The sequence below is a fragment of the Hippocampus zosterae genome, chromosome 2 (assembly GCF_025434085.1).
Source record: "Hippocampus zosterae strain Florida chromosome 2, ASM2543408v3, whole genome shotgun sequence".
Lineage (NCBI taxonomy): Eukaryota > Metazoa > Chordata > Actinopteri > Syngnathiformes > Syngnathidae > Hippocampus > Hippocampus zosterae.
The window spans coordinates 33722815-33731103 of record NC_067452.1 but is presented as its reverse complement, the minus strand read 5'-3'; positions in this window follow the sequence as shown (position 1 = coordinate 33731103).

Genomic DNA, 8289 nt, shown 5'->3' with positions numbered 1-8289 from the left:
ACGATGCCTCAAAAAATAAAAGTGCTTGCAAAAAAAAAATTGTTCGAATTAATGATTAATGATATGCATTTCTGTGAAGATACTAATCGGATTAGCGATTTCTCACAAAAATTATGAGAAAGAAAAATATCAATTGGCCACACTTTGTTTTAAATATCTGCCAGTGTTCACATTTGGAAATGATCTGCAATATTCCTGTAGAATCACAGTGTCTAATCACTGGTGTGCTATTTTCCGAATAGGCCCGCGGGCTACTCATTTAGTCCTGGAGGGCGACCTCGTGCCCATGTTGGTGACCCCTAACGAGCCAGATTTGCAGTTCTTCACTACATGGCAGGCTTGATTGTTAATGCGAAACAGGTGCGCCTGCCGGAGGGAAACGCCCTCCAACATGTTTCAGCATTGCGGTATTGTCATGATTTCCGGGCAATTTCTTCATCAAAATTTAGATCTTGTTCCTTTTTACCACTAAGAAAAATCAGTTTTCAGTCGATTTATCTCACAGTGGCGTCAAAGTTTAACCTTTGAATGATGGCATGGACAGCAAGCCGGCAGAGGCAAACGTTTCAAGTGCCTATGGGATATATTGCCACGGTGACCTTGTTGTACAGCAAATCATCAGTGCAGAGGTTGTGGAGATGACAGTAGATATTTCATTATGACAAGAGGTCAGAAGATTTATCTTTTGTGTTTTGACTCAGAACTTGTCTTACGTCTCCAAAACTTGGCTTTTGCTGTGAGTGGAATGGATTCCAAAAATTTACACTTGGAATCCCTCCACTTTAAATTTATATCTCCCTTTGACTTTGTTTCCTCACTTCCCAATCAGCCCTGAGCAACCTGTAAACACAACTGACACGTGATTGGTGCAATAATCAATCGACAATGTGATCGGAGTGAGGGCATTTGGCGGGTACGTGTTCCTACATGCATACTTTTTGTCATGCATGTCTCGTTGGCAAGATCCGGCTTCTCTGAAAAAGCACTTTTCTGTTCAGGGTACACAGATAAGCTAAATCTATGACACATTGTTGCCTAAGATTTTAAACCTCCGATTTGACTCTTTGACTTGATCAATGCAGCGTTAATAAGTCCATTAATAAGGGTTCGAGAATGACTATTGTTTTATTTTCCGTTCATCCATCCTATAGATTGTGCTCTCATTAAGATCATGGGTGAGTTGGATCTTATCCCAGCTGACTTTGGGTCACAGGTGGGATACTTACTGGACTATTCACCGGTCAGTCTCTGGCCTTGTTCACCTGACCTTATTTTTCTTAGGTCAAATAAATTCTGAGTGCTGATCCTTACAAAAAAAATGAAATAAAATAAAAAATACTGGTAACCACATTTGGCAGGCGTGTTCTTCCTGGTCAAATTAATAAGCAGTAAAATTGTTTTTGCGACGCTTGCCGAAATCATTTGCAGACGGCAGAAGTCAGCAACCTGAATTTTGATATGTCATGAATTGACTCATAAAAAAAGTCTGAAAACACTTGATTGACAAAAAACACAACATTTCTGCAATTTTAAGTCACCCCCCCCTTACCAGAAGTCTTCAAAAACAAATGTATCCATTTTTTTCAGTTTTTTTTTTTTTTAGACCATTGTGAACCATGTACAGCATCAGTCCCCAACCCCCGGGCCATGGACCAGCACCGGTCCGTGGGTCTTTTGGTACCGGGCCGCACAGAAAGAATAAATAACTTACATCCGTTTCAGTTATTTCGGACTCTGAAATATATTTTATTTAGAAAAATTACCATTGAGCATTGCAGCCAGATAGGACGTTCCTCGTGTCATGACTCATGTTTTGAAAATACAGCAGTTTTCATGCAGGTTATATCATATTTTTTTGTTGTATTTGTCTATCACACTTTAAAGGCCGGCCTCTGAAAATACTGTCTGACATTAAACCAATCCGTGGGGCAAAAAAGGTTGGGGACCGCTGATGTACAATATAGCATGGAGTATTCATCCTTATATGTGTGCAGAGCAAAGCTGTGAAATTTGATGACTGGCCACATCAACTCCACAAGGTCAGATCTCTGGAAGACGTGGAATGAAGGTGCTCCCCTGAAGAGATTCATTGGTGCCGTCTACGCTCATTGAGTTCCCCGTCTGGCAAATCTCATAACTTTTCAATGCCCCTGATGGACGTAGTGGTGCAGGGACCCATTCATCGCTGCTTGCAGCTTTAATTAGTATTGTAATTAGTAGAGCTTACTGCCGCCAACAATACACATTTAATTGAAAGCATGAAGGAATACCAAAAGGGATCATATTAAAAAAAGAGGCTGAAAAGTTCCGGGGAACTTTCACTGGTTCTTTATCTTCAGTGCTCGCTACAATAACAGTAGCTACCGGAAGACTATATCATCTCAAATAAACTATTGAATGGATGGCAGAAAGATTGACACACGGCCATGGCGCCTTAGTTGCTTCATCTTTGGAAATCTTTCATTTATTGGCAGATTCTGTTTACTTCCACTTGCAAGCTAAAGTTCGAAGGAAAAGCTCGACTCTGATTGTCTGCAGTTGCACACGTCGGGCTGTATCAGGTCATCAAGCAATGAGCAGAGTGAATGATTATGTGACCATTGAGATCAGACTTGCTACAATGAGTCACATGATGATTCACAGACCTTCAAGTATGAGACGTCACCAAGACGGAAGAAAAAAAGACAAGCCCAAAAATCGATCATGTTGATGATCACAGCCTTAGATATGAGGGGGAGCATCCACTGCGAGTTCTTGCCACCGGGCCAGGTGCTCAACCATCAGGTTTAGATCCTGCAATGTGTACCTGCAAAATGAGGTGAATGTTGCAGCATGACAACTCACAAGTGGTCCACCACGACAAAGCGCCTGCTCACAATGTCCTGAGCAACCGACAGTTTATGGTTGAGAAGATCATCGGCGTGCTGGATTTGATTGGTTACGAAGTCAGCACTTTTTTTGGTATGGACCAAATTGGTGATTCATCTCAAATCAAATGGTCATATGCGCCTTTCTACGTTTTGAGTGTGAAGAATTTGAAGAGTGAGATTCCATGGCGGCTTCAAATGCAGCAGTGCAATGACATTACCTACTCACCCAGACAATAAAAAATATATTTCCGGGTTGGAAGCCAACGGTAGTCGATCGAATGTGAGATGGACAACCCGGTGCTGGTGCCAGACAGTGGCTGGTGATGGCTGAACAGTAGGACACCACCGTTCGTGGACACCTTGAGGATATACACTGGATTGTGTTTTAAAATGATAATTAACCATACTTATAATGTCATATGGGTGAAATAGCGTGCCGGTGACATTCACTTGATTAATTTGATCGCACTGTCTCTATTCTCGTACAAGTTCTCTTCCAACTGTCATTCTTTCTATTATTCGCTGGGTTCGAATTCATTGCACGGCCTAGCCATAGTGTTTTTGAAAAAAAAACAGCTGCAGAAGGAAAGAAGAGAAATAACGGTTGAAATTTGAACAGTACCAATCCCAGCTTCACTAGTCAGCCAACCTACTGTAGCTCAATGTGAGCCCCCGCCCTTCTCTTCAAAGCTCAAAGGGGTCATTGAGAGGTCCCGTTCTGAAGACGTGGACAGTGAAGCTATATTCAGGATTTGAATTGTGTCTTTTGTGACACCAGTCCTGGAATATTTCTGACAGCCTGTGTACACAAAACAAACGGCATTAAATTTCCAAGCGACTGCTCTGTTCTTTTCATCCGAAATATAAAGTACCAAGTTTTCTTCTTCTTCTTCCTGTTACTTGTCTTGAGTTGCTACATTGAGAAGACATCCAAGCGTAAAGCAGAGTACACAGGGAAACTTCAGCTACTGCACGGAATCCAATTGAAGATATGTCTTTTTTTTTTTTATTCCTTTGCGCCTCAGACACGATTGCATATCATCTTTGCAGTGAAAATAGTCTGAAGTCGTGGAACACTCCTCCAAAACCTCCACCTAACCCTGTTGGAATAAACATGAGCATCGGGGTATTTCATTTTGGAGTCGAAACATTTCATATTACAAATTTTTTTTCATGGGATAACATATAGTGTTAAAAGCTTGACAAAACCATCCCCATTAAAACTGTTGCCCCAAATATCATTTTAGTATTAATCTAATGGGGGAAAATTAATTATGGTGTTTGTCAGTCCCTCTTGAATGTTTACATTACTGAAAGGATTTTATCACAGTGTGCCTTTTGTAAAGCGATCACAGCATCTTAAGTAGTGAATAATCCTACATTTGCATCACCCAGTGGTTTGGGGATATATGGTTTTGAAATTATTTTGTGTGATTGAGTGGAAACTGCATACAAAGACAGATGCGATAGTAATCATTGAGGGGTTTGATTCCCAACCAGTGTGCCGAGGCACAACAGCATGCCGTGAGAGATCATCAAGTGTGCCACATGAAATTATCCAATGTCAATAATTATGATGATTTTTATTTTTTTATGCAACCATGACTTGCCCCCCACCCCTCCCTGGCTCCTTATCTTAAGCTAAGTCTCAAAATTGGCTCTTAAACTGGACATTGTTGTTGAATTGACAACTTTGTACTGTTGTTGAATCCAGCTTCTTTCAATTTGTGGCAGCAGGCTATAGTAAAGCCTCTCCTTTCTCGTCAGCACTTTGAAAAAGAAATTTATGCCTTCATTACAACCCGGCTGGATTACTCTAATGCAATTTACTTTGGGGTCAGCCAATCCTCCATTAAGTGTCTCCAGTTGGTCCAGAATGCTGCTGCTCGCTTCTTGACTGGTATTCGTAAGAGGGAGAACTCCTACTCTGCCATCTCTTCACTAGGTTTCTTAAACACTATGTTTGGTAAACACCGATTTGTGGATACTTGGATTTTTGTTTGTTTTGTCAGTATAACTCAAACCAAAGACATCGTTTTCCAAATTTACATGATGTTGTGTGAAACTGAAACCACACCCACCCAGACTATGGTCTCAAGAAAGACCTGAAAATGGCATTTGTTCAACTTTGCCCTGACTTCAAACTCAATTTTAAGCATTGGGAATGACATGGATTTAATCATTGAGTCTCTGAAAACGTGAAGTTCAATTGAAGATGGCAAAAAATTCAAAGTTATTGGCATGAAATTTTGAACTACATCAAGTCACAATTGCTTCATATTGGAGAGAATTCCAGTTTATGGCACTTTGGCTTCACCTTCAGCCGAGAAACTACTTCTGTCACAGACTCTTAAGGTCAAGTTTTATGGAGGATGTATTATTTTTGGGTCAATCCTTCAATCACACTTGTTCTTGGCCTAAGCGTTTTTTCCCTCGTTTCAAAACATATTTGTAGTCTCCCCATGATCCACATCATAAAGCTTGCCCATTACTGTACTGCATCAGTGACGTCGGTCACTCTGCCTGCATTGATTCTGTCCTCTTGCCACATCTGAAGGATAAATGATTTGACTCTCAGCAATGACAAAAGCAGTGCCTGTAGTGTTTTAATGGACAGCTTCTTCATCCGCGCGGTTTTGTCAATAGCCCATGTAAACACCCTGACCACAAATCTTCGTGTCCACTCTTTTAGCTCCCCTGCTCGCAGCGCAGCACAATAGGCTGGACAGAAGGTCATGATAATAGTCTTATCTGTCATTTTGTGCTGACTTGATCCACAGTGTTGTTTCATGCGCAAGTCAGCGTGTTGACAGACCCTGAAATTAGTTTTGTCAAATGTTTTACTAGTTTCTATGAATTTTCTTTTGTTATTGAGCATGGAAAAAAAAGACAACAATGAGAAGTCAGGTAGAACTTTGACAAAGAGCGAGAGGACACCTTGTACATGCGCTCACGGCTTACGAGTGATGACAGAAGAGACAAAATCTAATTAGCCAATACAAATACAAAGTGGGTACCTTGCTGTAAAACGACGTGCTTCCAACCTAATAGGAGTGATCAAACAAAGTCAGGCAAACCGTGAAGCCCACCTTCCTTGTCTGGTTAATTAAGGAAATGTGTTTTCTGTTCAAATTCCGCTCAACTTCCAAAAAGCCTTTGTAACAATAATACAGAGGATCAGGCATTGACAGAGTTTTTGCCGAGTGCATTTTACAGCTATCAAAAGTTGAACCAAATGTTAGTTTTCGAAAAAGTGTTGAGACATTTTGAGGGAAGGAAGGTTTATTTGAAAAAATGTACTAGAATGTCATCATTACCAAACTGTTCTCAAGCAGCATGAGCTTCACTGGGAGTCTCATGCCACTCAAAATAAGAAAGAAAAAATGACCAACGAAATGTAATTGCATCTCAACCATCTCGCCAGCAATACAGTACAAACAGCTGAGTCTGGTTTCTCTTCCAAATCGGTTGCAGTATGGTAGCGAATTCGTGACTTATTTCCCTTTTTTTCCATTCTTAGGTCCCGAAATCCTCACTGATAGCCTCACATGTATTGTCAAACTCCAAAATCACTTGAGCATTTAAAATCATTCCTCTCCAGGCACACTTGAGAAAATGTCACTCCTTCCATTCCCGTCAGTTCTGTTGTGCACCAGAGCTGTGTATTGGGGCCACTTCTTTTAACCTTATTGGCCATATCTTTTGTAAATTGCACTTTACTAATTTAATATACCTGCATATGTTGCTAACACCCAACTATTCTTGTCAACAGAACCCAATCCTACCCTGATCATTATTTTAACCACACTTTCGTTATTGCTAAATTACAGTTCATCACCAGCTTTTTTGGACCGTCAGTCTAGTCTGTCGCCATTATTTTAACCATGCTTCCCTTAGCGCTAAACTTCAGTTCAACTGCTATTTTAAGACCATCAGATCAATAGTTTCTTTTTCTTCTTCGTCTTGCGGTATGCTGTCGGCAAAAGCCGACATCATGGAGTTGAGAATATATTTACTACGTCAGATGTATTCACAGCACAGACACTCACACATACCTGTTTGAACACATTGTCTGTCCACTGTGTGACCCCTCCCGCTGTTGTGTTTTGTGACCTTTCCCTTAATTCACTGTCGCCCCAATCACTGCACCTGTCTCACTGACACACCTGCCAGTCTTCACCTCGTCAGCGCTTGGTCAGCTATTTTCCCTGCCATACTCGGTGCTGCCTAGCTGTTACGTTCAAGCCTTCCCATACATGTTGATTTTGTTTCTCTGACTGCCTTTTGTTCCTTCCTGCCTCCTTGACCTGTCCTGCTTCCTGAATGTAAACCAGTACTGAGTTGATTTGTGTCAGCCTGCGGGTCCTGTGCTCAAATCAGGCTAAGCCTAACAAATAAAACAATAAAAACAATCTAGGACAGGGGTGCCCATTACGTCGATCGCGATCGACCAGTAGATCAAGAACTGGTCCCAAGTCGATCCGAGGAGTGTAGAGGCGGAAAAAAGCCAAACATTTGTGTCTCTGTGGATGTTGGTCATATATTTTTTTGTGTCAGTGCACACTGCACCCTAATCATTCTATCAGTCTCACTTTCACAAAAAGTATTTTTAAAAAAGAAAACAAAATAAAACGGGCCATCTGGGTCACTGGAAGTTGTTCGTACTAAGCAGTTGCAGATTGTGTTCAGAGTTGCTGCGCCATATCTTTTATCGTTATCATTATTCGCATTCAGAGTTTGTTTTGTACAATTCACGAGGGGACGGGCAAAGAATGGGAATCTGGAGGGCCGAGAGAAGTATTTTAAAACGGTACCCGTGAGCTACGATCGTTAGCAGGCTGCCTAAGTGAGTCGCATGCCTCAGCGTCAAGCTATTGCTCATCATGGCATGCGTATGTACGCGCGTTTCGATCGCGGGAGGTTGGTTGATCGAAAAGTAGATCTAGGACAATGTCCTTTGGGACCAATGAAAGTTTGGACGACACAACCAGCTTCCTTTACCGGCTGGGATAAACTATAAAATGAGCAGGCTTGGTGAATGGGAATGCTCACCACAGGTCACCAGATATGTTCAATCTTTTTTTTTTCCTGTCAGAAGACAAAGAGACCAACTGCGAACAAGCACACACGGTGCATTTCATTCATCAGCAAGACACGAGTCCGTCAGTGATGGACTGACAAGATCCAATGGAGGGAAACCACTTCTGTTTTGTGCTTAGTTCGTCAGTTTTAATTCATCACTCCCCAGCAAACTGGACATTCATCAGAGATGGGCTGACAGTATTATTGACCAGTGCAAGAATGCGGTTTAAAAAATGCAGTTGGATTTTTTTTTTTTTTTAGCTTTAAGAACATGACACCGATGTTCAGATTAATTCTTGAGCCCCCCCCCCCCCCCCACCCCACCCCACACACACAC